Genomic DNA, 27,926 nt, shown 5'->3' on the forward strand with positions numbered 1-27,926 from the left:
TGGTTGTCACATTGTAGCCATCATTCTATTGGTTGTCACATTGTAGCCATTATTCTATTGGCTGTCACATTGTAGCAATCATTCTATTGGTTGCTACATTGTTACTATTATTCTATTGGCTGCCACATTGTAACTATTATTCTATTGGTTGTCACATTGTAGCCATCATTCTATTGGTTGCTACATTGTAGCCATTATTCTATTGGCTGTCACATTGTAGCAATCATTCTATTGGTTGCTACATTGTTACTATTATTCTATTGGCTGCCACATTGTAACTATTATTCTATTGGTTGTCACATTGTAGCCATCATTCTATTGGTTGCTACATTGTAGTCACGTTCACCATTGGCTGAGCCTCTACCTCCCCTCTCCCTATTGGCTGCTGTCCCTGTGAGCGGGGATTGGGTGCTGATTGACGGGATTGAGGGCGGCGGAGGAAAAGCTGAGGAGAGGGAGGAGGCAGCGGGCGGACACGGAAGAGGCACGGACTCGCCTGCTGGAGGGAAGATTGTGCCGAGAGAGAGCGGCGAGAAGGTCCTGGGTTGGAACTGTAAGCGGGGCTTGGCCGGAATTGGGATAGGTTTGGAAGAAGCTGTGACTGGAATTAGACACCTGACTGACACCCACGCCCACTGGGAGAGGAGTTTGCAGCCTTGACCCACTTGCAGGTGGCCAAGTCCCGACCATGCCCCCTTTTTTTCTAGGGAGAAATTTCCAGGATTCCTGCTGATTCACCCGCTGAGGAAGATCTGGAGCAGCAGCTGTGAATTTGGGAGATTTGGTGAAGAATATTTCATCAGGCTGGCAGATATCTCTGACTCTGGGCTTTCACATCTCAGTGCATACTGTGGACGAGGTCAGAGAGCATTACTGTGTCAGTCTTTGTTAAGTTCCAGCTGAGGAATTCTGAGACCTGGGAGAAGTGGCTCATTTTATATACGCAGGTCTCAGGTTTGATATGGGATTGGGAATGCTGTGTCTAGAGGGAGGATGGAGTTGTTGTGCCATTTATAATTGTGAGACCTTGTAATCATGAGCTTTACGCAGGATGATCTGTTAAGAGCCGAGGAAAGTGGGTCAAGGATGGGATGTATGTTTGTGCCCACAGTCCTTCCGCCTGCGTGGTCGAGTTTACATCCCGGGCTGTTTTCTAGTGGAATGAGGCTGGTTCATTGACCTCCTCTATTTGTTCCCCCTTCTCCCCCTTGACCGCCTGCCCCCCCCCCCTTCTCTTCCTTCCCTCTTTCCCCCAATATGTCAAGAACAACACTAGGTACAGTGTGTCTGCTGCCCCTGGGAGCTCTGAAGCAAGGTATCCCCATCTGCATGGGTTTCCTCCTAGTGCCCTGGTTTCCTCCCCAGTCTGAAAGACGCGCTGGTTAGGTGCATTGGCTATGCTAAATTCTCCCTCCATGTACCCGAACAGGTGCTGGAGTGTGGCGACTAGGGGATTTTCACAGTAACTTCATTGCAGTGCTCACTTGTGACACTAATAAATAAACTTTAGGTGCAGTGTGTTCACTGTGTGCTCAGTTACAGGTGATGTATGGCTTAAGAATTCCCTGGGGGCTCGGAGGCAGAGTTGGTGCCTTCGGGTAATATACACTTTACAGACTGGTTCCAGATTCTGTCTCTGATTTGTGCTCTGTTGGCTAATCCGAATTGGAGCCATTGACAGTGGCGCTGCATTGTACTGGGACACCCTGGGAATGATCAAGTTCCCAACTCGTGATCACTTTCTTGCGAACCACACTGGGCATCAGATAAAGAATGGAATTTGTTCGACTCTTGTGTGTTTTGCTACTTGGTCAGTTTATCAGGACTTGCACATGAGCTTTTCATTTTTGACTCCACTTGTTATTTCCTATCACGACTGTTCCCAATTTGTCTGCAGCTGTCCAGTGTAGATGCCAAGTTCAGCAGAAAGTACACATCACATGTACAACATGGAGTTACATGACTGCAGCCCTCCAGGATGCTGCTAAGGCAGACTTTGATGGAGGAGCATTCAGTGTTCTGGTGTTTGGGTGCTTTGGTTGAAACAGAGCTTTAAAAGTGCAGCAGGTAATCAGGAAGGCGAATGGAATGCTGGCCCTTATTTCAAGGCTACAAAGTACTGGCGAGATCACATCTGGAGAATTGTGAGCAGTTTTGGTCCCCTTATTTAAGGAGGCATATTATCAGAGAAGGTTCACTAGAATGATCCTCAGTATGGCGGAAAGGTTAAATAATGGGAGGTGATCTCATTAAAACTTGTAGCATTCTTAAGGGTCAAGGCTGAGAGGATGTTTTCCCTCACGGGGAGTCTAGGACCAGAGGACATTGCCTCAGAATAAAGGGGCCAATTTCAGATTAAGAGGAGGAGGAGTTTCTTCTGAGGGTTCGGAGAAGCTTTGGCACTTCAGAATTCCTTGGCGCGTAGAGCGTGGGGTGGGGGAGGGGGGGAATAGGCAGAGTCATTGTGTATATTTAATGCTGAGATAGATTTTTGATCAGTACGGGGAAAAGTAGACGTGAGGAATATTGGATCAGCCATGATCCTAATGAATAGCAGAGCAGGCTCGAGGGGCTGGATGACCCACTCCTTCCTGCTCCTCCTCCTCAAGGTCTTAAGTCAGAGTTCTGATGCCCCCTAGTGTTTTCAAAATCAGGCCTGTCTGATGTGGTGATGCTTTTGGCATTGTTGCAAAAGTGGACCCACTGTGTCGCTGTTCTGTTGTGGCAGCAGTCAGGCTGTCTATTAGTCTGCTCCAAACAGGTTGGCAATATAGTTTTCAGCATTCTATATGAGCCTTCACAAGGTGGGGCTGGGTGGTGGTTTCCAAGCTTGGGGTGACATGCAATTGCTTTTTACACGTGAGTAACTCTTCCTGCCCTACTGGTGCAGTATGTCCAATTATATCCTTGGTTCCAGCTCCTAATGTGGAGATGCTGGCGTTGGACCGGGGTACACACAGTAGTAAGAAGTCTGACAACATAAGAACATAAGAAATAGGAGCAGGAGTAGGCCAACTAGCCCTTCGAGCCTGCCCCGCCATTCAATAAGATCATGGCTGATCTGTCGTGGCTCAGTTCCACATTCCTGCCCTCTCCCCATAACCCTTAATCCCCTCTCTCATCAAAAACCCATCAACCCGCGTCTTAAAAATACTTAGCGAGGCAGCCTCCACCACTTCAACGGGCAGAGAATTCCAGAGATTCACCACCCTTTGAGTGAAGAAGTTCCTCCTCAACTCTGTTCTAAACCGCCCCCCCTTTATCTTGAGGCTATGCCCCCTACTCCTACTATCCTTTCTGAGCAGGAAGAGTCTCTCCACCTCTATCCTATCCATCCCATTCATCATCTTATACGTCTCAATGAGATCTCCCCTCATTCTTCTAAACTCTAACGAGTACAAGCCGAATCTATTCAGCCTCTCCTCATAGCTCAACCCCCTCAACTCCGGCATCAGCCTAGTAAACCTCCTCTGCACTCCCTCCAAGGCTAAAATATCCTTGCGTAAGTACGGCGCCCAAAACTGCACACACTACTCCAGCTGCGGCCTCACCAATGCCCTATACAGCCGCAGCAAGACCTCCCTACTTTTATATTCAATCCCCCTCGCGATGAAGGCCAACATCCCATTCGCCTTCCTGACCAGGTTTAAGTCCAACCAATTTATTTGATAGTAAACTCACAAGCTTTTGGAGTTTGCCCCTTCGTCAGGCGAATGGAGAGTTCTGGCCTCCAACAGACCATATAACAGCACAGACCACACACAAGCAACAGGGGTCTGTTTCGAAAGACAGAGGAACCATCAGTTGAATTGTAATGTGATGGGCATACCGAGGATTTAAAAATATATATTTACCAGGACTGGGAAGACACTAGCAAGGCTGCAGTTTTTTTCACCCTTCCTAGTTGTGTTGAGGTGGTGGTTGGTTCCCTACTTGAATCAGTTCGGTCCTTGTCATGTTAGCGCTCCCTGTCCAAAGATGTGCTGGTTAGGTGTACTGGCCATGTTAAATTGCCCTTACTGTCCTGCGGTGTCTAGGTTAGAGGGATTAGTGGGGTAAATACGTGGGATTATGGGGATAGGGCCTGGGTAGGATTGTTGTTGATGCACACTTGATGGGCCATTGTCGGGTTTCTATGTTAGGCGAGGACTGAATGGGAACAGCTTGATTGAGTAGTTATCAGAAGATTATGAATCTTCAGCTGTAGTACATCTTGTGACAGTTACTTGTGTCTTTCACATTTCCTCAAGGAAACCATCTGAGCCATTCTGCAACCAAGGGTGAGGCCTGTGATGAAAAGGCATGCAAGCATGGTTAACCTCAGTGGGAGTGGCCGTCCGCTCATAACTAATCCTCTTAAAACGTGAACCGTTAAGAGAGGAGTTTGTGTTTAAGATGAATCTTTCCTGACACATGTTCACACAGACCTGAAATTATTAACTTTCATTTGAAAAGCATAGCAATATAACTGGGCCTTTTGACCTGAAAAATGATTTTATTAATGTCACATGTATTGAGATACAGTGAAAAGTATTGTTTCTTATGCACTACATAGACAAAAATATGCCATTCATAGAGTACATAGAGGGGGAAGGGAAGGAAAGGTGCAGAATACAGTGCTGCAGTTACAGATAGGGTAAAGAGAAAGTTCAGCTTAATGTGTGGGTCCATTCAGAAGTCTGATGGCAGCAGGGAAGAAACTGTTCTAGAGTCAGTTGGTATGTGATCTCAAATTTGTGTATCTTTTTCCCGATGGAAGATAGTACGTCTGGGATGCTCGATTTATGTTGGCTGTTTTTCTGAGGCAACGGGAAGTGTGACGGAGTCAATGGATGGAGGCGATACTCTTCTGTTCGTTTGGCAACCAGACTAATACCAGGAATGGGCAGGTTGTCTTATGAGGAAAGGTCGGAGAGTTTAGGTTTGTATGCATTAGAGTTTGAAAGAGTAAGAGGCGACTTAATCAAAACCTGCTCCTGAGGGCTATTGGTAGATAGGGTGTAGAGAGGATGTTACCTCTTGTTGGAGAATCTATAACTAGGGGGTCACTGGTTAGAAATAAGGGATCGTTTATTTAAGACGGAGACTCTGAGTCTCTGGAACATTCTCCCTCGAAAGACAGTGAAAGCAGAGTCTTTGAATGTTTTTCAGACAGAGCGAGATAGCTTCTTGATTAACAAGGAGGGGGGGGTGAAAGGTTATCGGGGGTCGGGAGAAATGTGGGGTTGAGGTTCCAATCAGGTCAAGCCATTACCTTATTGAATGGCAGATCAGGCTCAAGGGGCCGAGTGGAGTATTCTGGCTCCTAATTTATATGTGCGTAGCTAAAACAAAAACAGTTAAGAAAGGAATTTGTGTTTTAAGGTGAATCTTCCCTGACACAGATTCATGCAGACCCCAAATTATTAACTTTGATGTTTAGTTTAAAAAGTATAGTGATGTGACTTGGCCTTTTGACCAGAAAGAACTTCTCTCAGCAGCACTTTTCTGTTAATTTGCTAAGCCATAAAGCACGTCCAGGTGTAAATCCTCCAACCTGTTCAGTTTCAATCAAGAGAACTCATTCATCCATGAAGCTGATTCTTCAAATGATCTAATCGCATTCACTGATTGATCAAGAACATTGAAAGAAAGATCAGCAAGTGGGACGATCTCTGCATTTTCCCTCCTAATAACAGGTTCTGTCAAAGCGCCCCATTGAAATTTGTGTTAAGTTTATTTATTAGTGTCACGAATAGGCTTACATTAACACCGCAATGAAGTTACTGTGAAAATTCCCTAGTCGCCGCCCTCCAGCTGGTGCCAGTTAGGGTACACTGAGGGAGAATTTAGCACAGCCAATGCACCTAACCGGCATGTCTTTAGGACTGTGGGAGGAAACCCACACAGGGGGAGAACATGCAGACTCTGCACAGACAGTGACGCACGCTGGGAATCAAACGCAGGTCCCTGGCGCTGTGAGGCAGCAGTGCTAACCGCTGTGCCGTCCACAGTTTAAGGATGAAATAGTAGCTTAAAAATATTTTTCTCCTGCACACAGCAGTGGCTATGTGATAACCTCCCCCACCACCACCCCCGCAGATTTCCATCGCAGCTTTTAACATTCCTGGGTGGCACTGTACATGTTTTCTCCATGAAGTGTTTTAAGGGCCTTGCTGAAGGCAATTATTGAATAGCATATTTGCATAGAATCTGCCTGGGAAGCTACATTTTGAGTTTATATGGTGATGAATGTATATTTCTCACCGTGTGCTTATAATATGGCTTGGTAATGAACTAGATACTAAACTTTTACTGTTGAAAGCCAGGTTTGAATCTAATCCAGAAAACTCTGTCCTGAGAATTATTTAATGCCAGAATTTTTCTTTTGTGGTGCGGTATTTTGAGTATTTAAAAAGTGACTATTGATAAGAGATGGAACTTTGACTTGATGGTGCGAGAGAGCAGCCTTTTTATCATACGCTCACTTCCGAAGCCTGCAAGGAGAGAGGTTCCAATCCCATCAGTAGTTAATGTGCTGACATTGGATGAAATGGTGGAAAGGGTCTTGCAGTGCTCCTGGGGGTGGGGGTGGGGATGAACCAAATTGTACCCCTGCTGCTGGATTTTACTTGTTCGTTCCACAACAAGGAGTCAACACGGGCATGAGTATGGAACGGTAATTATGAAGCCTGCATTGTTGAAGAGCTGGCCAGGTTCTTGCATGAATAATGTAAATGATTTATGGAGCGGGGGGCGGGGGGGTGGCGGAGGAAGGTAATCCCAATAGACTGTCAGCAATCAAAACAAGCTGTTACATCTGAGGTCAGGAACTATCCCTTAATGTGGGAGGATATCACGGGGGAGCTTTGGCAACAGATGGTCTGTTCTTTCTTTCTTTCTTCACCTGGTGATAGTGACCATTCCAGGAGAAAGAATGTGGGTGGGGGAGAGAAACTCAAGAGTTATTTTGAGTAATGCTGAAACTATTTTCCGATGTGCTTCTGGATTGAAATGAGAGTAAGAGGTCTCACACAGCCAGTTTAAAGTCCAACAAATTTACTTCATAGTAAACCCACAAGCTTTCGGAAACGCTGTTCCTTCGTCAGGTGTGTGGAAAGTTCCACACTTCCCATGCGCTTCACAAAAGAACAGCATTTCCGAAAACTTGTGGGATTACTATCAAATAAATTTGTTGGACCTTAACCTGGTGTTGTGAGACTTCTTACTGTGGTTGCCCCAATCCAATGCCGGCATCTCCACATCTTGAAATGAGAGTGCAGATGTGAGGAATTTTATTAGGAATCAAAGGTCATCACTGCATGTCTCAGCTCCCAGGCAGATGTGTGTGTGTGTGTGTGTGTGTGTGTGTGTGTGTGTGTGTAAACTGTATACCATTCCTTAATTGACCATTGCGTGCAATGTCTAATTGTCAATCGCTTCAGGGTTTTACACAGGTCGTAAGTCACCCTCACTTTCTGGATCAAAGGCTGCATTAGGCTGATGTGGCATTTAGAACTTTATTTACTCTGTGCTTTTGTAAACTGAGGTGTGTGTGTGTGGCCTGAGCGAGACATTCTGGTGCACAAGGACTGATTGAGGTGTGAGGCAGGTGGAGGTCTTTAATCAGGATTATGCTTTTCCTGTGCTGGAAATATTGCTTTGACATTTTCCAGAACCACCCACTCGGTTATTTGTGTGCTTTGATTTGTTCCCTTGGGCTGTGAGGCTCGTGCTGAGGTCTGGTTTTGTTAAAGGGCATTCATTGTTACCCACACACCACTTCATTTGCTGAAGCATGAGCAAGAACTGGTTCCAGTGTCAAGCAGCCACAGCCAATTTTAAAATGAAACTTAAGGCTTCACTAAATTCAGGTCCTGGTTAAATGGGTGACAGTCTCTCATTTTCCGTAGAGCAGCATAGTGGCGCAGTGGTTAGCACTGCTGCCTCTCAGCGCCAGGGATCCGGGTTTGATTCCTGACTTGAGTCACTGTCTGCGTGGAGTCTTCATGTTCTCCCTGTGTCTGCATGGGTTTCCCCCGGGTGCTCTGGTTTCTTCTCTCAGTCTGAAAGATGTGCTGGTTAGGTGCATTGTCCATGCTAAATTCTCCCTCGGTGTACCTGAATAGGGCTGGAGTGTGTCGACTGTGGGATTTTCACAGTAATTTCATTGCAGTGTTAATGTAAGCATTTTTGTTGACGCTAATAAATACACTTTAAACTTTGAGCAAGAGGTTTAAGGGTTTAATTGCCACTCCAGAAATCTGAGCACGTAATCTAAGCAGGATTTGGGGGACGGGGGGGAGAGACGGCAGAATTGGAGGGGGGAGATGGGAGATTGGTGGGGTGTTGTTGAACTGTTGGAGGGACTGTTTTTTTTTTCACTTGAGTTTTTAAACCAAAGGCCCTAGTCAAAATCATGCTAACTGCTGCTACTGTAAAGAATCTGTTGTGGTTGCTGCAGGTCTAGTGGTCTTTGAAGCCTTGTGTCAGGAAGGGGTTAATTACTTACAGGAGCTTGTTGCTGGAAGGTTATTTCTTGTTTTAAGCAGTTGTGCTGCTGCACTGAGCTTGTTTTACAGAATGGAAATTGGTAACATGCTGAACCTCCCTGTCAAACGTGACGTTGTGGAATCTTTACCCGCTCCCCCCTCCTCAAACAACCTAGTTCTGGAGTGCGGGAGGTTCTGAACTCATCACTTAATTTATTTGAACCATATGAAAGGCTAATTGTTTAAAAATGATTCTGATAGATAATCCCCCTTTGACTTATTTTTGTCACATGTATGAGAATACAGTGAAAAGTAGTGTTTCTGGGGCACAAAGCACACCGTACATAGAGAAGGGAAGGAGAGAGTGCAGAATGTAGTGTTACAGCCATAGCTAGGACGTAGAGAAAGATGTGCTTGATGCGAGGAGGTCCATTCAAAAGTCTGCTGGCAGCAGGGAAGGAGCTGTCCCGAGTCTTTGGTCCCATCACTATCAGAAATTCTTTGTGGCATTTTTGTTTCAGATCAGCTCTGTGCCTGTCTGAAGTTGAGCTGTGGGTCAGTGTCCTAGATAAGTCTATAATTATTTCCAAATAAAAGGCTTATTCTTGTGGGTTGGTTATACTCCAGTGATTTGTTGTGCAGCCTACATTCTGCAGCTGAGTTTACAGTAAATATCTACTCACGAAAAAAATATGGAATGGGAATTGGGGCCCAATGAGGCAGGCTTGCCCATGTAATCCAGGTTGTCACCCCCCAGTATAGTACTGAAGGGGTGTTGATGGTGCCGCCTTTCAGATGCGATGTTAAACCGAGGCGCCATCTCCACCATCTGGTGGGTGTAAAACATCCTGTAACGTTAGCGTCAGAGCAGACTTGATGGGCTGTTTGTGTGGAGTTTGTGCATTCCCCCCGTGTCTGCGTGAGTTTCCCCCGTATGCTCCAGTTTTCACCCGTAGTCCAAAGGTGTGTGGGTTAGGTGGATTGGCTGTGCTAACTTGCCCCTTAGTACTGGGGACTAGCTAGGGTAAATGCATGGGCTTAGGACCTGGGTGGGCTTGTGGTCAGTGCAGACCTGATGGGCCGAATGGCCTCCTTCTGCACTGTGTGATTGTATGATTATTTCAAAGAAGATAAGGAAGTTCTCCCTGGTGTTCAGGATTTATGCTCTAACCAATTCTGAAAATAGATTGACTGTTATCATATCGATGTTTGTGTGAAGTTGCTGTACACGATACGACAGCTGTGTTTCCCGTGTTGCAACAGTGGCAGTGCTTCAGAAGTGTTTCTTTGGCTGTAAAATAGTTTGGGTACGAGAAGTTTTGTGGCGCGGTGGGTTAGTGTCCCCATCTCTCAGTCCGAAACTCCAGGTTCAAGTCCCACTCCGGAACTTAATGGCCACAGAAGGTGCGTTTGTAAGTCCTTTTGATGAGCCAAGGGCGGGTGACAACAGCAGGATGGCCTCCTGTTTGGCCATGCTTGATATGGAATGACAGCCCTAAAGTTGTATCCTAGATGACATGCTAGTGAATGATGTGCCCAGGGTGTCACAGCAGTTAGCACTGCTGCCTCACAGCGCTAGTGACCCGTGTTCCATTCTGGCCTTGGGTGACCGACTGTGGGGAGTTTGCACGTTCTCCCCGTTGTCTGCCTGGGTTTCCTCCGGGTATGTGGGTTTCCTCCCACACTCCAAAGATCTGTAGCTTAGGTGGATTGGCCATGATAAATGCACAGAGTTATGGGGGTAGGTGGAGGGGAGTGCCCAGGCAGGATGCTCTTTTGGAAAGCCAGTGCAGACCTGATGGGCTGAATGGCCTCCTTCTGCACTGTAAGGAATTTGTGATTCTGTTCCAGGAGAAAAACAGGCTATGGAAACAGACTTAAACACTTGCTTTATCTGCCTCATGTATCACTTGACACATGAAAGCCTAAAGCCCCAAAGCCCTTTGGGATGCCTGAGGTCATGAAAGACACAATATAAATGCAAGCCTCCCCACCCACTCTCTCTGTCTCTCTCTCTCTCTGTCTCTTTGTGCAGATGATCGTGCCAGTGTCAGAGAAGCAGCTACATTTTACACTCAGCTAAGATCAGTTTTTGGCACCTGTTTTCCCCAAGTTCCCTGCTCTTATAGCGAAGGACACACCAGCTTTAAGACTTGATAAATCAGGTTCTACTGGATTCTTGAGTGATCTGTACTTCATTAGTATCTTCCCATGAAGATGAGGGCTTGGCAGTGATTTTGGGTGGGGCAGGGATGGTAGCTGTGAGTAGAACTGAACAACCTTTGTCACTTGCTTGTTAATTGATTTTTTTTTGTACACTTGTTCACAGCAGAGAACATCTGTTGCAGTGTTTCCCTCAAAGCCCAGTTCTGCTGAACCTGTAACATCCCTTGCACCATCTGCTGTCAGAAATTGGGACGGAGAGGGAGTGAACTACTTGCTGCAGCATGTAACTGGCAGTGATCTGAATGCAGATCTAATCTTGCACTGGAAGCTCCCTGAAGTGATAGGAGCTCAGTACCACAACGTGCATTTATGTAGCGCACTCAGTGTCATAAAATGTTCTGAGCAGTTTCATGGGCATGTAATAGGAAATAAGTGATGGCTAGCCAGCGACACCCATGTCCCATGAATGAATAAAAAATATCAAATAAAATTTGAAATCCAGCCAAATAAGGAGAGCGTACGGTCAAAAATTTGTTAGAGGTACATATGAAGTAGATTTTAGGGATCGTCTTAAAAGAGGAGGGAAAGGCTCAGGGAGGGAACTTCAACACTTAAGGCCTGGGCAACCGAAGGCATGGCCATCACTGGAAGAGGATGAAAATTGAGGATGTGCAAGAGGCTGACATTGGAGCAGTGCAGAGATCTTGAAACGTTTTAAGGCCGGAGGAAGAAATTTTTCAGCTTACCCTGCCTGCTATAGGACAGTTTATCATCTATGGTGGTGGGATTTGTGGTACAAGTCACTGAATTGGCTCAAGGCTGCAGGAGGAACAGTAAGCAAGTCACTGAGCTCACTAGGGCCAAAATCATGGAGGAACTTGTAAACAAAAGAAGAGAATTTTGAAATCAAGTCACTGCCAGATAGGAAGCTAAAATAGGTCAGTGAGCATAGATGTATGAATGGAACTTGTCTTCTCTTGCACCACGTTAGAATGCGCTAGGACTGTTAACTAACATGTCTCTCTTGGGGTGGCATTTTGGCACAGTAGTTAGCATTGCTGCCTCACGGCACTAGGGACCTGGGTTCGATTCCTGGCTTGGGCCACATGTGTGGAGTTTGCACGTTCTCCCTGTGTCTTGGTGGGTTTCTTCTGGGTGCTCCAGTTTCCTCCCACAGTCCAAAGATATACTAGTTAGGTGCATAGGCCATGCTAAATTCTCCCTCAGTATACCCAAACAGGCACTGCAGTGTGGCAACTAGAGGATTTTCACAGTAACTTCATTGCAGTATTAATGTAAGATTACTTGTGACTAATAAATAAACTTTATCGCTCTCCCATCCATCTCCCCCCTCACCCACTTCTTCGTTTGTCACAAATTACCTTCTGATTTCTGTTTCTCTGCTGTTTGGCCATTCGCACGTTTTATTCTCTCTATGGGCTGCCATTAGCAGTCTTTCCCCTTGTTTTTGTGGCTATGACTCATCTTTCATTCCCTCACCGTACAGTATAACTATCTTCCACTTTCTGTGGCTTTTAGCTTTGATAAAGGGTCATCTGGACTCAACGTCAGCTCTTTTCTCTCCTTATAGATGCTGCCAGACCTGCTGAGATTTTCTAGCATTTCCCTTTTGGTGTCAAATTCCAGCATCCTCAGTAATGTGCTTTTAACTATCTCCGTGCTCGCTCGCTCTCTTGGCACAATGGCACAGTAGTTGGCACTGCTGCTTCACAGCTCCAGATTCCTGGCTCGGGTCACTGTCTGTGTGGAGTTAGCACATTCTCCTCGTGTCTGTGTGGGTTTCCTCCGGGTGCTCCAGTTTCCTCCCACAGTCCAAAGATGTGCAGGTTAGGTTGATTGGCCATGCTAAGTAATTGCCCCTTAGTGTCCAGGAATGCGTAGGTTAGAGGGACTAGTGGGTATAATATGTAGGGATATGGGGGTAGGGCCTGGGTGGGATTGTGTTCGGTGCAGACTTGATGGGCCGAAGGGCCTTTTTCTGCACTATAGGGTTCTATGATTCTCTCCTCTTCTCTCCTCTCCCTCTCTCCCTCCCCCCACCATTACCAGTTCACCCTTTTGAAGATTAGAGTAACACTTAATCCGGTCATTCTTTTGACTGGGATTTATGAAACTGTTTCCACTTGCAGGAGGGTGTGTAATTAGAGAACACAGGTTTAAGGTCATTGCCAAAAGAACAAGAGTGGTGACGAGGAGAGACTTATTATGATCTGGAATGCACTATCTGAAAGAAAGTTGAGGTAGGTTCAGTAGTAATTACCGAAAAGGCAAGAGGATAAATGCTTTTAGTTTTGCAGGGTTTTGGGGAAAGCACCGTGGGTGTAATCACACCAAATGAACTGAAACACTTCAAAAAGCCAGCTCACCACTAATGTCTGAAGAGCCGTTAGTAATGACCTTGACAATGACTCCCACACCCTTCAAAGAATAAAAAGTGAAATGGGTTGCAATTAGTTGGAAAGAACTTTCCAAAAGCCGGCACAGGCACAGTGGGCTGAATGGCCTCCTTCTATGCTGAATGATTCTTTGATTTTGTTAATTTCCTTGCCTGATTAAAGATGGGATTGAGTTTGGCTGCAGCAAAGTTCATTTCTCGTGTGGAATGCTACTTCCAGAGCAATCCTGAGACATTTAAAAAAAAAGTGTGTAGGAAACCGGTGCCAAGCCAAGTAAAGGACAGGTGGCATGGTGGTTAGCATTGCTGCCTCACGGCTCCAGGGGCCTGGGTTCGATTCCCAGCTTGGGTCACTGTGGAATTTGCATATTCTCCCCATGTCTATGTGGGTTTCCTGCAGATGCTCTGGTTTCCTCCCACAGTCCAAAGGTGTGTAGGTTAGGTGCATTGGCTGTGCAAAATTGCCCCTTAGTATCCTGGGATGCAAAGGTTAGAGGGATTAGTGGGGTAAATATGTGGGGTTACGGAGATAGGGGCTGGGTAAGATTGTTGTTGTTGCAGACTTGATGGGCCAAGTGGCCGTCTCCTGCACTTTAGGGATTCTATGATCCTATGAATTAAAAGGAGACTTTAAAGCGACCTCGGTCAAGAAGGGGCTTCTATGGAAGATCTTGAGGAGGGGATAAGGTTTTTGGAGATTTATCCAGAGAGTGGGGCTCAAGGAGTCTCAGACGGTGGGGTTGGTGAGATTGCAGTTCACCAGAGGCTGCGTCTTAGATGCGCTGGGATGGCAGGGCCCAGCAGTGGAGGAACTTACAGGAAATAAAAGCAGGGCCTTGAAGAGATTGGAAGTATTGGGATGAAAATTTTCAATTGGTGATATTTTAAATGTGCTATCTCATTTAAAATTCAGAAGTGTGAGGAAATGGACAATGGAGAATGTAATCTTAGTCATTATGTTCGTACTTTTGCAGGGTAAGCAAGAGCTGATTAAGTGCTTGCTTTATCTGAGCTACGTGACTGGCGGGGAATTATAATTCACTTGCACTTGACTTGCGCACTGTCTGTTAGCCACTGATCTGTGCAAGGTGCTGGATAGGGTGATATATCTCTCTTCTGTTGCAGTTCTGCTTGTCAACCTTCCCATTGTGTAGCAGTTCTACAACACCATTCACTCCGCCTGCTTTATTTGCCTAAGTCCACTATCTCGTATAGCATGGTGATTTATTTTGTTTAGTGCAGACTGGGATGGAACCAAGGAAATTGAAGTTTAAAATTAAGCCTTCAGTAACAATTTTGTATTTCAATTTTTTTGCCCCCGACTCGAACAAAACCAGCGTTCTTGCTTGATCTTTTTTTGTAATGGGATGTTTGAAATACCAGAACTGATGATTGCATTCCAAGACTGGTGTTTCTTATCAGAGGCTTTGTTTACTAAGCTGGTGGTGGTTTGATGCCTTGTTCAAGCGCATTCTCATCCACCTTCTTCCTTGCTCTCCCTCTCTTCTCTCTCTTTATAAAGTTAAAAGTTTGTTTATTTGTGTCATAAGCAGGCTTATATTAACATTGCAATGAAGTTACTGTGAAAATCCTCTAGTTGCCACACTCTGGCACCTGTTTGGGTATGCTGAGGGAGAATTTAGCACAGCCAATGCACCTAACCCGCACGTCTTTTGGACTGTGGGAGGAAATCAGAGCACCTGGAGGAAACCCACGCAGACACGGGGAGAACGTGCTGACTCCTGCACAGGCAGTGACCCAAGTCGGGAATCGAACCTGGGGCCCTGGCATTGCAAGGCAGCAATGCTAACCATTGTGCCACTCATCTCTTTTACTTCGCTCCCCCTGCAGATCCCAGGATACAGGCGTTACTGAATCAGCTTAAGTGTCCATCTGAGTGAGTTAGCTGATGCGCAGGCTTGAGATGCCATGTTGTATCAAGGGGAGGGGATATCAACCAGGTAAAATTTAACTCGGCATCAATCCCACCTAAAAAGGCACGGCGGTAAGTTGGAGAGCAGATGGAAACATATCATTGGCATCAATGGTTAATCTTGAGTTTCTATTGTATTACCTTGTGATTCAAAGCATTATTGTAGCTATGCAGACAGCCTCCCCACTGTAACATGTAAGTAGGCAGCAGAAGAGACCGGTCCCTGGCTGTTTTTTCAAGTTTCTGGTCGGTGTCTGCTGCTCGCCTTGGTTGTTGCTCCAGCTTTGTCTTCAAGGGTAAGTCGTTGCAGATTGAATGAGTTTCCATGTCGTCTTTCTTTATATTTTACAAAACAAGAAGTGCTTGCTGTGAGTAATCAATTTTTATTTGAGTTATTATTGTCACATATACTAATATATACTGAAAAGTATTGTTTCTTGCGCGCTATACAGACAAAGCATGGCATTCATGGAGAAGGAAAGGAGACGGTGCAGAATGTAGTGTTACAATCATAGCTAGGCTGTAGAGAAAGATCAACTTAATTGACTTATAGGATTGCAGAATCCATACATGCAGAAGGGGGCCATTCGGCCCATGAGTCTGCACAGACTCTCCAACACAGCATCTTACCCAGGCTGCACTCCTCCCCCCCGCCCCCAACCCCTCCCAACTTTTCAGCTATGAGGCATTCAAGAATGTGTTAATAGTCAGCCTCAGTTGTCTGACCCACAGATGCATCTTTTACATTCTAACTGGATGCAAGGGATTGAGCAAGGCAGTCTGGGCTGTGTTGTGACCATTCTCAGGAATTTAAGGTGCCCTTACGGGGTAGAATCCCAACATGGTGCACGTTGGAGAGAAAAAGTTAGTGTCCGATGATATGAATGAAACATGAAGCTGGTTTCAGTAGTCAGGTGGCACGGTGGCACATTGGTTAGCACTGTTGCCTCACAGCGCCAGCAACCCAGGTTCAGTTCTGGGTGACTCTGTGTGGCGTCTACACATTTTCCCCATGTCGTATGTGGGTTTCCTCCCAGACGCAAAGATGTGTGGGTTAGGTGGATTGGCCGTGCTAAATGACCCCTTCACTGTTAGGGGGATTAGCACGGTAATTATGTGGGGTTATAGGGAGAGGACCTGATTGGGATTGTTGTTAGTGCAGGCTCAATGGGCCGAATGGCTTCCTTCTGCTCTGTAGGGATTCTGTGATTGAACATTTGCTAACTTGCCACATAACTGTCCTGCAGTGAGGGAATTTGGTGATATTGGAAAACTTGTGCAAGTATGGCAAAAGAAGGAATCTGCCCTAAAGAAAAAACCCAAGACCAAATGTGAGAAGAACAGGGACCAGGCCCTGGCCTGAACTTGAGAGGCATGTATCAGAGTGGGCCCTTGAATAATTGTCAGCATGTTTATATCATCAGCAATGCATTGCGTACATCTGCATTTACATGACCCAAGTCAAGAATATTAGAGCAACAGCTGGATGGTGTGACTTCTTTATGGGACAAAGTGTCTAATGTTGCAACAGAAGGCCAAGATCGCTCAGAGATTAAAGATCTCATTGTCAGAATTACCAGTTTCCAAAGATTCTTCTTCAGACAGCAGCAGAAACACAACTACACACCATGTCACGTAAGCACCATGAATTTCAGTATGCCCAGTAACTGCACTGTGAAGTGGAAAGGTTTGAAAAAGGGGATAGTGGAAAACTTCTGGACAGAAGACACGATTCACAGTGGTACTATCCTGCATGGCCGACGAAACAAAATTAGAGCCTATGGGGGTTTTTGGAATCGTTATACATTTGAAAATTAAGTTCCCCGTACAGGATTTTGTGCATGTCGCATGACAGCAATTAGAGGGATTTTGGTGGAGTGAAATTCTGGATTGCTAATGTATGTATAAAAAAAAAAATCCCAGTGGTAAAGAATGCAGCTTATTAATGTGGGACATGTTCAGATCCCATACAGCTGAAGAGACCAAGAGGCGCTGGCAAAGAAATAAAACCCACATTGCATTTATCTCACTGGACTTAACATCTGTAGTTCAATCGTTTGAACCTGTGCTTCAACAAGCCATTCAAGGGTCACGTTCACACCGAGAGGCAGAGGTGGATGCTTGGCGGAGGGAAGAAAAAACCTTTGCAAAGAGTGCAGGGAAGCATGCTGCCCCGTGTGGTTTCATCAATAGTGAGATGGACGATGAAAGTATTGTCCATATCGATGGAGGAGCACAAAGTATCAGCAGATTGTTCAGAAAGGCAGAATTTCCAATTCAGTGGGTGGTGAGGAAGATGAATTGTTTTTGAGGGACAGTTCTGAAAATGGAAGTGCCATATTGATCCAGAGTGAGATCCGCACGATAATGCCACTGCCAAATTGACTCCATGAATTTGTTAAACTATGCATCAGATGCCAAAACTGATGAATTGGAAGTTTTTTTAAAATGCTTTAATTGTGATTAGAAATATCATTGGACAAATAATTTATTCAATAAACATGCCATATTAATGTAGTATGAATGGTTGGCATTTTTTTTTCACATTTCAAAATAGCCCCACACACATCGATGGTTCATATTTTATACTTGGTGTATAGGCTATTGGAATTTTTTTTTTGAGACTTCACATGCTGGTTTGTTTGCAACCATTTGACTAATAAACCACAAACAATCTACCAGATTGCTGCAAAGGCCCATCTGGTTCAGTAATGCCCTTTCTTTAGGGAAGGCCTACATGGGATGCTTCACCCACACCAATGTGGTTGACTCTGAAAAACCCTCTGAAGTGACCTGACAAGCCACTCACTCACAAATGGATTACTACCGTCTGCTCGAGGGCAGTTAGGACTTGGCAATAAATGCTGACCTTACCAACGAAGCTCGCATTCCAAGCAGTAGGAGAGATCAAAACAATCCCTTTCCCTGTCTGCCAGAACCGAATCCACCAATTTCAGCATCCCATTTGTATTTTTGTTAGGCAAGGGTTATGGAACAAAGGTTGATGGATGGAGTTGATCGACCATGATCTAACTGAATGGCTAAGCAGCTTCGCGGGGCTGAATAACTTTACCCCTGACATCTTGTTCCATACTAAGCCCCACTCGCCATCACTCCAGTTCTTGTCTGTCTCTCCATTCTCCATTTTATTTGATTTCTGATAGCTCTGTGATTTTGCATCCTTGCCTAGTCTGAGATTACTTAGTTCACAAACTCTGGTGTTTGCGCTAGCTCCTCCACTCCATCCAAGACAGAAGTATTTGCCTGCTGTACCTCTCCTGTCTGGAGCCCCCTTCCTGAACCTCCCTCTCCTATCAGCCCACCAAGCTCTCACATTAATTGGTATGTGATAAATTCCTTTATGAAGCACCTTGACTTGTGCTATGTTAAGGAGGGCACGTTCGTTGCTTTACTGAGCTTTCACTAAATCTAGTATCAAATGAATCTTGCAAAAGTCTGAGATTACGTCACAACTGACTCGAACAGCTTCTTCCCTCCTGCCATCAGATTTTTGAATGGTCCTATTGCACATTAAGTTGATCTTTCTCTTCGTCCTATCGGTAACTGCAACACTATATTCTGCACCCTATCCTTTTCTTCCCCCCAACGTACTCTTTGAATGGTATGTTTTGTCCGTATAGCGCACAAGAAACAATAATTTTCACTGTCTCCAATACACATGACAATAAATCAATTCAATCACTTTGTTTTGTATGTATATCCTTGAATTTAAAAGTCAGTCCTTGGCTTGTCCCTAATGGCTCAGCGCTGAAAGACATGATATGTTGTAGTGCAAAGCTATACAGACCAGAAGGCTGTTTATTTGATCGCTGGTCTGTTAGCTGATCATTTCTTTGGTTCTACAATTGGCCTCCATGAATAATGAGAAGTAATATTTTATTGGCAAGAATTATCAACATTGTATCTATACAACGATAGGAAAACCAACTACATTTAATGTTCTACATATCATACTAACCATTCATCAACAAAGAAATGTCATCATTCCACACAGTGGCACAGTGGTTAGCACTGTTGTCTCGCAGTGCCGGGGACCTGGGTCCAATTGCCAGCTTGGGTTACTGTCTGCAGAGTCTGCACGTTCTTCCTGTGTCAGCATGGATTTCTTCCGGGTGCTCCGATTTCCTCCCGCAGTCCAGAAGATGCACAGGTTAGGTGCATTGACCATGATAGTCTCCCTCAGTGTACCCGAACAGGTGCTGGAGTGTAGCGACTAGGGGATTTTCACAGTAACTTCATTGCGGTGTTAATGTAATTCTGCTTGTGACAATATTTAAATTTAAAAACCACTCACTTTTGTACAAATCCTTGCATTTTGTATTTGGGCAGCAGCATCAAGTATCTCTTTGCTACAGTATGTTGGTACCAATACAAAGCTATATCAGTTCATTTTAATATATAAAAAAAACACACTGGGTGGAATTTTCCTGCCTGCCACGGGAATCGTAGCAGGCGGGACACGGACCATGCAAAGGTCCGTTGACCTCGGGTGGGATTTTCGAGCCTTGGGGTGAGCACAGCTGGAAGATCCTAACCTCTGTATCACCCTTCACAATTTCTTCAACAAAAATGGAGGACAAGCCTGTTCAGAACTTTGTCACTGAAATGATCTGTCATCAATCCTTTACTTTCTGGTTGTTTTATGTGTCAGTCCCATTCTCTGTTTTGAGGTTCTGGTGTGCAGAACTTTTTATATGGGTAAATGCTTCCTGTCCCTGATCATTACTGCAGAATGTACTTGTATGAAGATTGAATGCAGGCAAGATAAGATCAGCTGTGATGGCCTTATGCCACCCAGGTTGATACAAATCAGCAGGTCTTTCCTGCTTGACATAGCCACAAGCTCACATGAAGAATGTGCGACATGTTGGAGGGGCAGTGCTGTCTGAGGAAATGTATACCAGCGGGAGCTGGCATATTCAGGAATGCAGAGGAGCATTGTGTGAGGGGAACCAGTATAGCAATCAGTGGCAGAGCCAGGGTTATGTGAAGCCTGTAATATGCCTGCTTTAGTTAAATAGACAGGAAATGCCCTGCTTACAAGAGGGATATTCCAGTGAACCAAGCAAACTGCTTGGGATGAAGGAGCAAAGGGTCTTGGGCTTTCTGCAGCTGCTGTCTCAATTAAAATGAGAAGTGATGGAGAATGTGCATCAAACCTGTTTATAAACCCCACAGTAAGATTGAGTTCCTAATGTCTTTCAATGGGCAGTCATGATCGGTCTTCAATGATTCATTAATTCATTCTAATGAAGGCCTGTAATATTGCACCAGTGTTAAGGCTCACTTGGTTCCGGTCAGGTATCAGTTTGAGACTTGTAGCATCCAACAGCAGAACTTTCTATTTCTTCAAAAATTATGTTTGAGCATATAAGCTCAGAATCACTTTTATTTACATTCTACACAAGTCTCCTCCCACAGACCTCATTCTGTCCCATCAACATTACATGCAAAGATATGAAATAGGTCAATTGGCCACTCAAACCTACTCTGCCATCCAGTGGCTGATCTGTTTGCATTGAGTTCCACATTCCCACCTACCCTGATGACCCTTCATTCCCTTACCCAACAAGAATCTATCTACCTCTGTCTCAAAAGTATTCAGAGATCCCATTTCCTCCACCTTCAGTGTTCCACAGTCGCACAGCGACAGTGTTCCTGTCACACTGGAAATATTTCTCCTCACCTTATCTATAAAGGCAATGTCCCCTACAAATTTGTCCATAGAAGATAGAGAATTTAAATTTAGTTAATTGAGTAAATCTGGAAAATGTTACTGTCGGTAATGGTACGCAAGCAATTGTTGTGAAAATCCAACTGGTTCACTGTCTTTTAGGGAAGGAAATCCGCCATCCTTAGCCATTGCAGCCTTTATGTGACTCCAAGACCATAGCAATGAAGTTGACCTTTAACTGCCTAGGAAGTCTCTCATTAAAAGGCCATTCCAGCTGGACAGTAAATGCTGACTTAGCCAGGGATTGCCACTTTCTGTGAATGAATTATACAAAGAATTCTTTACATAGCCTAAACTACCATACCTTGTAAGAATGAGTTGTCTAAGCCATTGGTTATAGTTATAGCAGCTTTGCGAGATGGAATTTGAACAGCAGGGGGAGACAGTGGTGTTGTGATAATGTCAATGGACTTGTAATTCACAGGCTGAGGTTAATGCTCTGGTACATGGGTTCAATTTAATAAATCTGCAATTGAAACTTAGTCTCAGTAATGGTGATCATGAAACTAGCATTGATTTGTCATCAAAACCCATCTGGTTCAGTAATGTCTTTTAGGGATGGAAATCTATCACCCTAACCTGGTCTGACTAACATGTGACTCCAGACCCACAATAATGTGATTGACTCTAAACTGTCCTCTAAAATAAGAACATAAGAACTAGGAGCAGGAATATGCTATTTGCCCCTCGAGCCTGCTCCACCATTCAATTAGATCATGGCTGATCTTATCATGGACTCAGCTCCACTTGCCCATCTGCTCACCATAGCCCTTATTCCTTTACTGTTCAAAATTAATATATCCGTGCCTTAAAAACATTCAGTGAGGTAGCCTCAACTGCTTCACTGGGCAGGGAATTCCACAGGTTCACAACCCTTTGGGTGTAGACGTTGCTCCTCAACTCAGTTCTAAATCTGCTCGCCCTTATTTTGAGGTTTGTCTCCTGGTTCTGGTTTCGCCCCACAGTGGAAACAACTTCCCTGCTACTATATTATCTATTTCCCTCATAATTTTATATGTTTCTATAATATTCCCACCACCATTGTTCCAAATTCCAGTCAGTATAGTCCCAGTCTACTCAGTCTCTCCTTATAAGCCAATCCTCTCAACTCCGAAATCAATCTAATGAATCTCCTCTGCACTCTGTCCGGTGTCAGTACATCATTTCTCAAGTGAGGAGAGCAATACTGCAGGTGTGGCCTCACCAGCATCTTTATACAGCTGCAACATAATCTCCCTGTTTTTAAACTCCCCACTGGCAATGAAAGACAAAATTCAATTTGCCTCCTTAATTACCTGATGCACCAACAAACCAACTTCCTGATATTCATACGCAAGGGCACTCAAGTCCCTCTGCACAGCAGCATGCTGCAATCTTTTACCATTCAAATAATAGTCTATTTTGCTGTTATTCCTACCAAAATGTGTGACCTCACGTTTACCAACATTGTACTCTATCTGCCTGACCCTTGCCCACTCACTTAGACTATCTATATCCCTTTGCAGGCTTTGTGTCCTCTGCACACTTTGCTCTACCACTCAAAATGCTGTGGCAAACCACTCAGCTCAAGGGCACTTAGGAATGAGCAGCAGACATGGAGCTTCTCAATAAAGGCCACAACCCATGAAATAAAAAAAAATCCAAAGTTAAATGCATCTTTCTATTTACCTCGACTACTGCCTGTGGTAGCACATCTCACCCTCTAACTTCCTAGGTAAAGAAGTTCCTCCTGATTTCCCGATTGGATTTATCTGTGACCGTCCTGTATTTATGGCTCCTAAATTCAATTTTCCTGGCAAATAGGAAGATCTTTTCTATGTCTATCCTACTTCGTTGACCTCTTTCCTTCCACAACAGAGGAAGTGAACGCAAGGTTACCATGGAATTTGAGTGCGCAAAGCGAATCCTAAAGGTCAATTTTGAGAATGACAGCCAAGAAATGGAGTCCTTATAGTATCTGGCAGTCTCCACCATATTTGATCTTCAATTTCCAGAAAGGTTATACTGGTAGAATGATTTGCTATCTACAGTGAGCTTATTGTATCTTTTTGAGGCATTTAAAGCATCTTAATCACCAGTCCTGATCAATGGAGAAGGTATTTCCTGTGTGGTTAATGTACAGTGAACTGATATTGGTGTGTCATGCTACACTTTCTTTTTAGCCCTTTAGTTGGGGCAGACATATAAATTTGTGCTGCATATGTGTTGGATTGTATTCAAGTAAAATATGGTGCAGCAGGTGGTCAGGAAGGCTAATGGGATGCTGGCCTTCATAGCGAGGGGGATTGAATATAAAAGTAGGGAGGTCTTGCTGCAGCTGTATAGGGCATTGGTGAGGCCGCAGCTGGAGTACTGTGTGCAGTTTTGGGCGCCATACTTATGCAAGGATATTTTGGCCTTGGAGGGAGTGCAGAGGAGGTTTACTAGGCTGATACCGGAGTTGAGGGGGTTGAGCTATGAGGCGAGGCTGAATAAACTAGGCTTGTACTCGTTAGAGTTTAGAAGAATGAGGGGAGATCTCATTGAGACGTATAAGATGATGAATGGGATGGATAGGATAGAGGTGGAGAGGCTCTTCCCGCTCAGAAAGGACAGTAGGACTAGGGGGCACAGCCTCAAGATAAAGGGGGGGCAGTTTAGAACGGAGTTGAGGAGGAACTTCTTCACTCAAAGGGTGGTGAATCTCTGGAATTCTCTGCCCGTTGAGGTGGTGGAGGCTGCCTCGCTAAATATTTTTAAGACGCGGGTTGATGGGTTTTTGATAAGCGAGGGGATTAAGGGTTATGGGGAGAGGGCAGGAATGTGGAACTGAGACACGACAGATCAGCCATGATCTTATTGAATGGCGGGGCAGGCTCGAAGGGCTGGATGGCCTACTCCTGCTCCTGTTTCTTATGTTCTTATGAAGCTGTTGCTTCCTCTGGTCAACTAGTTTACGATGTGGGTATGCCGGCGTTGGACTGGCGTAAACACAGTAAAAAGTCTGACAACACCAGGTTTTAGTCCAACCTATTTATTTGATAATATTCTCACTAGCTTTCGAGGGGACAGCCTCTTCGTCAGGTGAATGGAGAGTTCTGGCCTCAGACAGAGCATATAAAGCACAGACAGTTTAGAGATTACTGATTAAAATGCGAATCCTTACTAGTTTACCACACTTATTCCTGAGGCTCAAATATGAGCAATGCTGTCTGAAGGGTGGTACCAGAGAGAACCTTGGCATGTGTCCCTGGCTTTGAGACAGTGTGGATGGGCGAAGCAGTATTGTGTACGACATATTCTCGGGACTTGGGTCAGATGACGTCAAACGTCTTGTGACGGTTTTATGATCTCAGATGTTGCTTGTGTAACACCCATGTGAGCACAGGCCTTTCAACGATATTAGTTGCAACATTAACGTACAAACAGGTTTATGGAGTCCATTGTTCCAGTGAGTCCAATAAATAGCTCATGCTATCAGATTGCTAAGGACGTGCTGCACCCTGGGTTAGTGGCAGAGTGTCAACTACTTTAGTAGATGAAAGAGAAACATCAGAGGTGTGTTGGATGTGACATTTAGAAGCTGAATGCACCTTTTGAGGCATGTCAGTTGTTCAATAATTTAACAGTAATAACATGAAAATGGGCTTGTCTGTTAATGTATAATAAACCATACAAGATCCCAGCTTTGGTCAGTGCTGAATTAGCTGGTCTGAGCAAGGCAAAGTCACCACAGTCCCAGATGACCAAAGGCTGCTCTCCCCTTTTGAGGGGGGAGAACTGGCTGTGGTGATTTAGCCTGAGGATCACCACACGTTAAGGGGCAAGGCTGAGAAGATGTGAATAATCTCAGCTGTTACGGGAATTGAACCTGTGCTGTTGATGTTGCTCTGATGTGGAGATGCCGGCGTTGGACTGGGGTAAATGCAGTAAGAAGTCTTACAACACCAGGTTAAAGTCCAACAGGTTTATTTGGTAGCAAATGCCACGAGCTTTCAGAGTGTTTTCTGCTCCTTCGTCAGGTGAGTGGGAGATCTTTTCACAAAGAGGGCATATAAAGGCACAAACTGAATTTACAGAATAATGATTGAAATGCGAGTCTTTACAGCTAATCAAGTCTTAAAGGTACAGACAATGTAAGTGGAGAGAGCATTAAGCACAAGTTAAAGAGATGTGTATTGTCTCCAGACAGGACAGTTAGTGAGATTTTGCAAATCCAGGCAAGTCATGAGGGTTACAGGTAGTGTGACATGAACGCAAGATCCCGGTTGGGGCCATCCTCGTGCGCGGAACTTGGTTATCAGTCTTTGCTGAGTGACTGCGCTGTTGTGTGTCGCGAAGGCCACCTTGGAGAACGCTTACCTGAAGATCAGAGGCCGAATGCCCGTGACCGCTGAAATGTTCCCCAACAGGAAGAGAACAGTCTTGCCTGGTGATTGTTGAGCGGTGTTCATTCATCCGTTGTCGTGGCGTCTGCATGCTGTGCATCAGCTGTTCAGCCAACTGAGCTAAACTGAGCCCAATGGGAGCTGCGTGGGAATTTTGTCCGAGTTCCTGCTTCTTACGGCACCTACATGAGCATTGGCCTTTAGTTCCATGCAGGTGGAAATCTGTTCCTCAGAGTGAATGCCCTTTACTTAAAGGACTCCCTACCATCATTCCTAAATTTAGTCTTCAGCAACTTGCATCTAAATATGTCTTTAACGTAGAAAAATGTTCCTTGGCATTTCAGAAATCAAATAGATGATTTTTAGAGAAGGTCAGAAAGAAGATACCTACCTGTGTAGGTACGATCATGATGGGGAATCCGGAGGGGGAGTGCACAAGGCCATTCAGAGCAGTGGAAGGGTTGGAAGATTTGCTTAGCTCTAAGAAATTAAAGTTGTGGTGAGGCCGTGAAAGAATTCCAGGCAAAGAATGTTTTAAATTGGGAGTGGTGAGGGGACAGACTGACGTAGGTTCATAGAATCCTTACAGTGCAGAAGAGGCCATTCGGCCCATCAAGTCTGCATTGACTCTGACAGAGTATCTTCCTAGGTCCTCTTCCCCGCCCTATCTCTGTAACCCCACATGTTTCCCATGGTTATACAGGGCAATTTAGCATGACTAATCCGCATAACTAGCACATCTTTGGACTGTGGGAGGAGACCAGAGGAAACCCATGTTGACGTGGGGAGAATTTGTAAACTTCACATGGGCAGTCATCCAAGGCTGGAATCAAATCTGGATCTGAGAGGCATCAGTGCTAACCATTGGCCCATCTTACTGACCCTCATGTATGTGACAGTTGGCGTGCGTGATAGGCCAAGAATATTTTGGAAATGTTTAAGTTTCTCGGAGTGTGGAGGACTGGAAGCAAGCCAGGAGAACATTTTAAAATACTTGAGTCTGGGGATAAGACATGAACAGGTGAGGGTTTTAGCAGCAGATGGGCCAATGCTGGATGGCTGCTGTTAACGTTAGTGGCAAATTGAACTTCCTTTGAGCCTTCCCCCTGTCTTGAGTGGGTTAAACTGCAGTCAGAATGCAGAATTTACAAACAGTGCCTTCTCATTTGCAAGAAACTTTTTTTGTGGTAGACCCACTAACGAGGCTCAGCTTCCACCCCTAAACTGATATCTTAAAGTGCTGGCACAAGTTGCTATTACATTCTTGGTTCACACCCAAAAAACTTGTTTTGTAGCTTTATTAAAAGATACACATCTGGTTATGTATTGAAGGCAATAATGGCATGGAAAACCTTTTTTCCCATCATTAATCATTTATATCCCTGACAGCATATGTGTTCTACTCACTTAAAATGGAGAAAGCGGTGAGAGATGATTGAACAATTTTAATTTGTGTTTTGTACCTGTGCTCTCAATTTGATTTTAAACATCTGACTTGAACTTGCTTTAAAGGCAGCTCACCTTTTTTAACTCAAGCAGCCCCCAACGTAGTAGAAAGTCTGATTTCCTAGTGTTTGTTAGGGGTGGGTTAACAGGCCTTCCAGTTAATTTGGTGTCAATTATTCAATAGAAGTCACTGATATATAAAGGGGTTACAGGTGGCACTGGGTGTTGGTGGAGAATTGTATGTGGAGTTGGATCAAAAACATGAAGGTAGTTTATGAAGAAGCAGAACCCATATCTCCTTTACTGAGCCACAACCTAGAGGCTCAAACAGTCTATTTAACAGCTCTTCCCTCAGGCCCCTCTGACTTCCTGACATAATAAGAAGTCTCACAACACCAGTTTTAAAGTCCAACAGCTTTATTTGATGATATGAACATTCGGAGGGGGCGCTGCCCCTTCATCAGGTGAGTCACTTCTTACTGTAGGGCTTCTAGCTGTGCCTGCCCCAGTCCAGCATGGCATCTCTACATGATCCCTGCCATAATAGCTGTTTGAAGATTGACTGAGCTTGGTGGCAGCTGCCTGATGTAGATTAGTAGCCCACTGTTCTCACCTGAGGAGCTGGGCTGAGCACTGGCGAAGGTGGGATAGAATTTCAGAGTAATGCCCACAGTGGTTGAAAAGCTGGGGGCGTTCCTCAGTTCTAGGTTATTGTACGTGAAAAGTAGCCATTGATTCACAGGACTGACAGAGTCTGTGCTTTCTGAAGAGATGAGATGATAACTTGCTGATAAAAATGAGATTTTACAGTTGGGCTAAGTTGCTGATATTGTAATGTGTGGCTGTTTGTCTTTTCACTTCAGCAGGAATTGGTTGAATCAGCCACCAAAGCAGATCCACACTGTACAAAGAGGCACTGAAATACAGAAGGTTATCATTGTGCTGCTGCGACTGGCTTAATTAAATATTTAGAGAGTGAGGGGAGAACAGTTGTACTGAGAGTATGTGCCAGCTGCAGGTTTAACGAATATTGAGGGTAGGGGGGAGGGTTTGAAGGGACATCTTTTAACTGTCTGTTTGACACTGAGCCATAATCTACACAATGTGGAGAATGAACAGTATGAAACTTCCTGCTCCAGCGCACACATTTTCCCTCAAGTTAATTTTTAAAAAATTTATTTCTTAGTGTCACAAGTAAGCTTACGTTAACACTGCAATGAAGTCACTATGAAAATCTGCTAGTCGTCGCACTCGGGCACCTGTTCGGGTACACTGAGGGAGAATTTAGCGTGGCCAATGCACCTAATCAGCATGTCTTTCAGACTGTGGGAGGAAACCGGAGCACCCGGAGGAAACCCACGAAGAGATGGGG

At 44.8% G+C, this 27,926-nt stretch overlaps 1 protein-coding gene across 1 annotated transcript in view; it reads left to right on the plus strand.

Annotated features, from left to right (window-relative positions):
- The first annotated feature begins 465 nt into the window (after nt 1-465).
- osbpl7 (oxysterol binding protein-like 7) overlaps nt 466-27,926 on the plus strand; it is a 93,715-nt gene continuing 66,254 nt past the window's right edge. Inside the window, exon 1 of the mRNA XM_080213756.1 lies at nt 466-859. The gene's annotated coding sequence lies outside the window, so the exon portion shown is untranslated. The remainder of the gene's footprint in view (nt 860-27,926) is intronic.

The sequence above is a fragment of the Carcharhinus amblyrhynchos genome, chromosome 27, assembly GCF_965287045.1.
Source record: "Carcharhinus amblyrhynchos chromosome 27, sCarAmb.v2.hapA, whole genome shotgun sequence".
Lineage (NCBI taxonomy): Eukaryota > Metazoa > Chordata > Chondrichthyes > Carcharhiniformes > Carcharhinidae > Carcharhinus > Carcharhinus amblyrhynchos.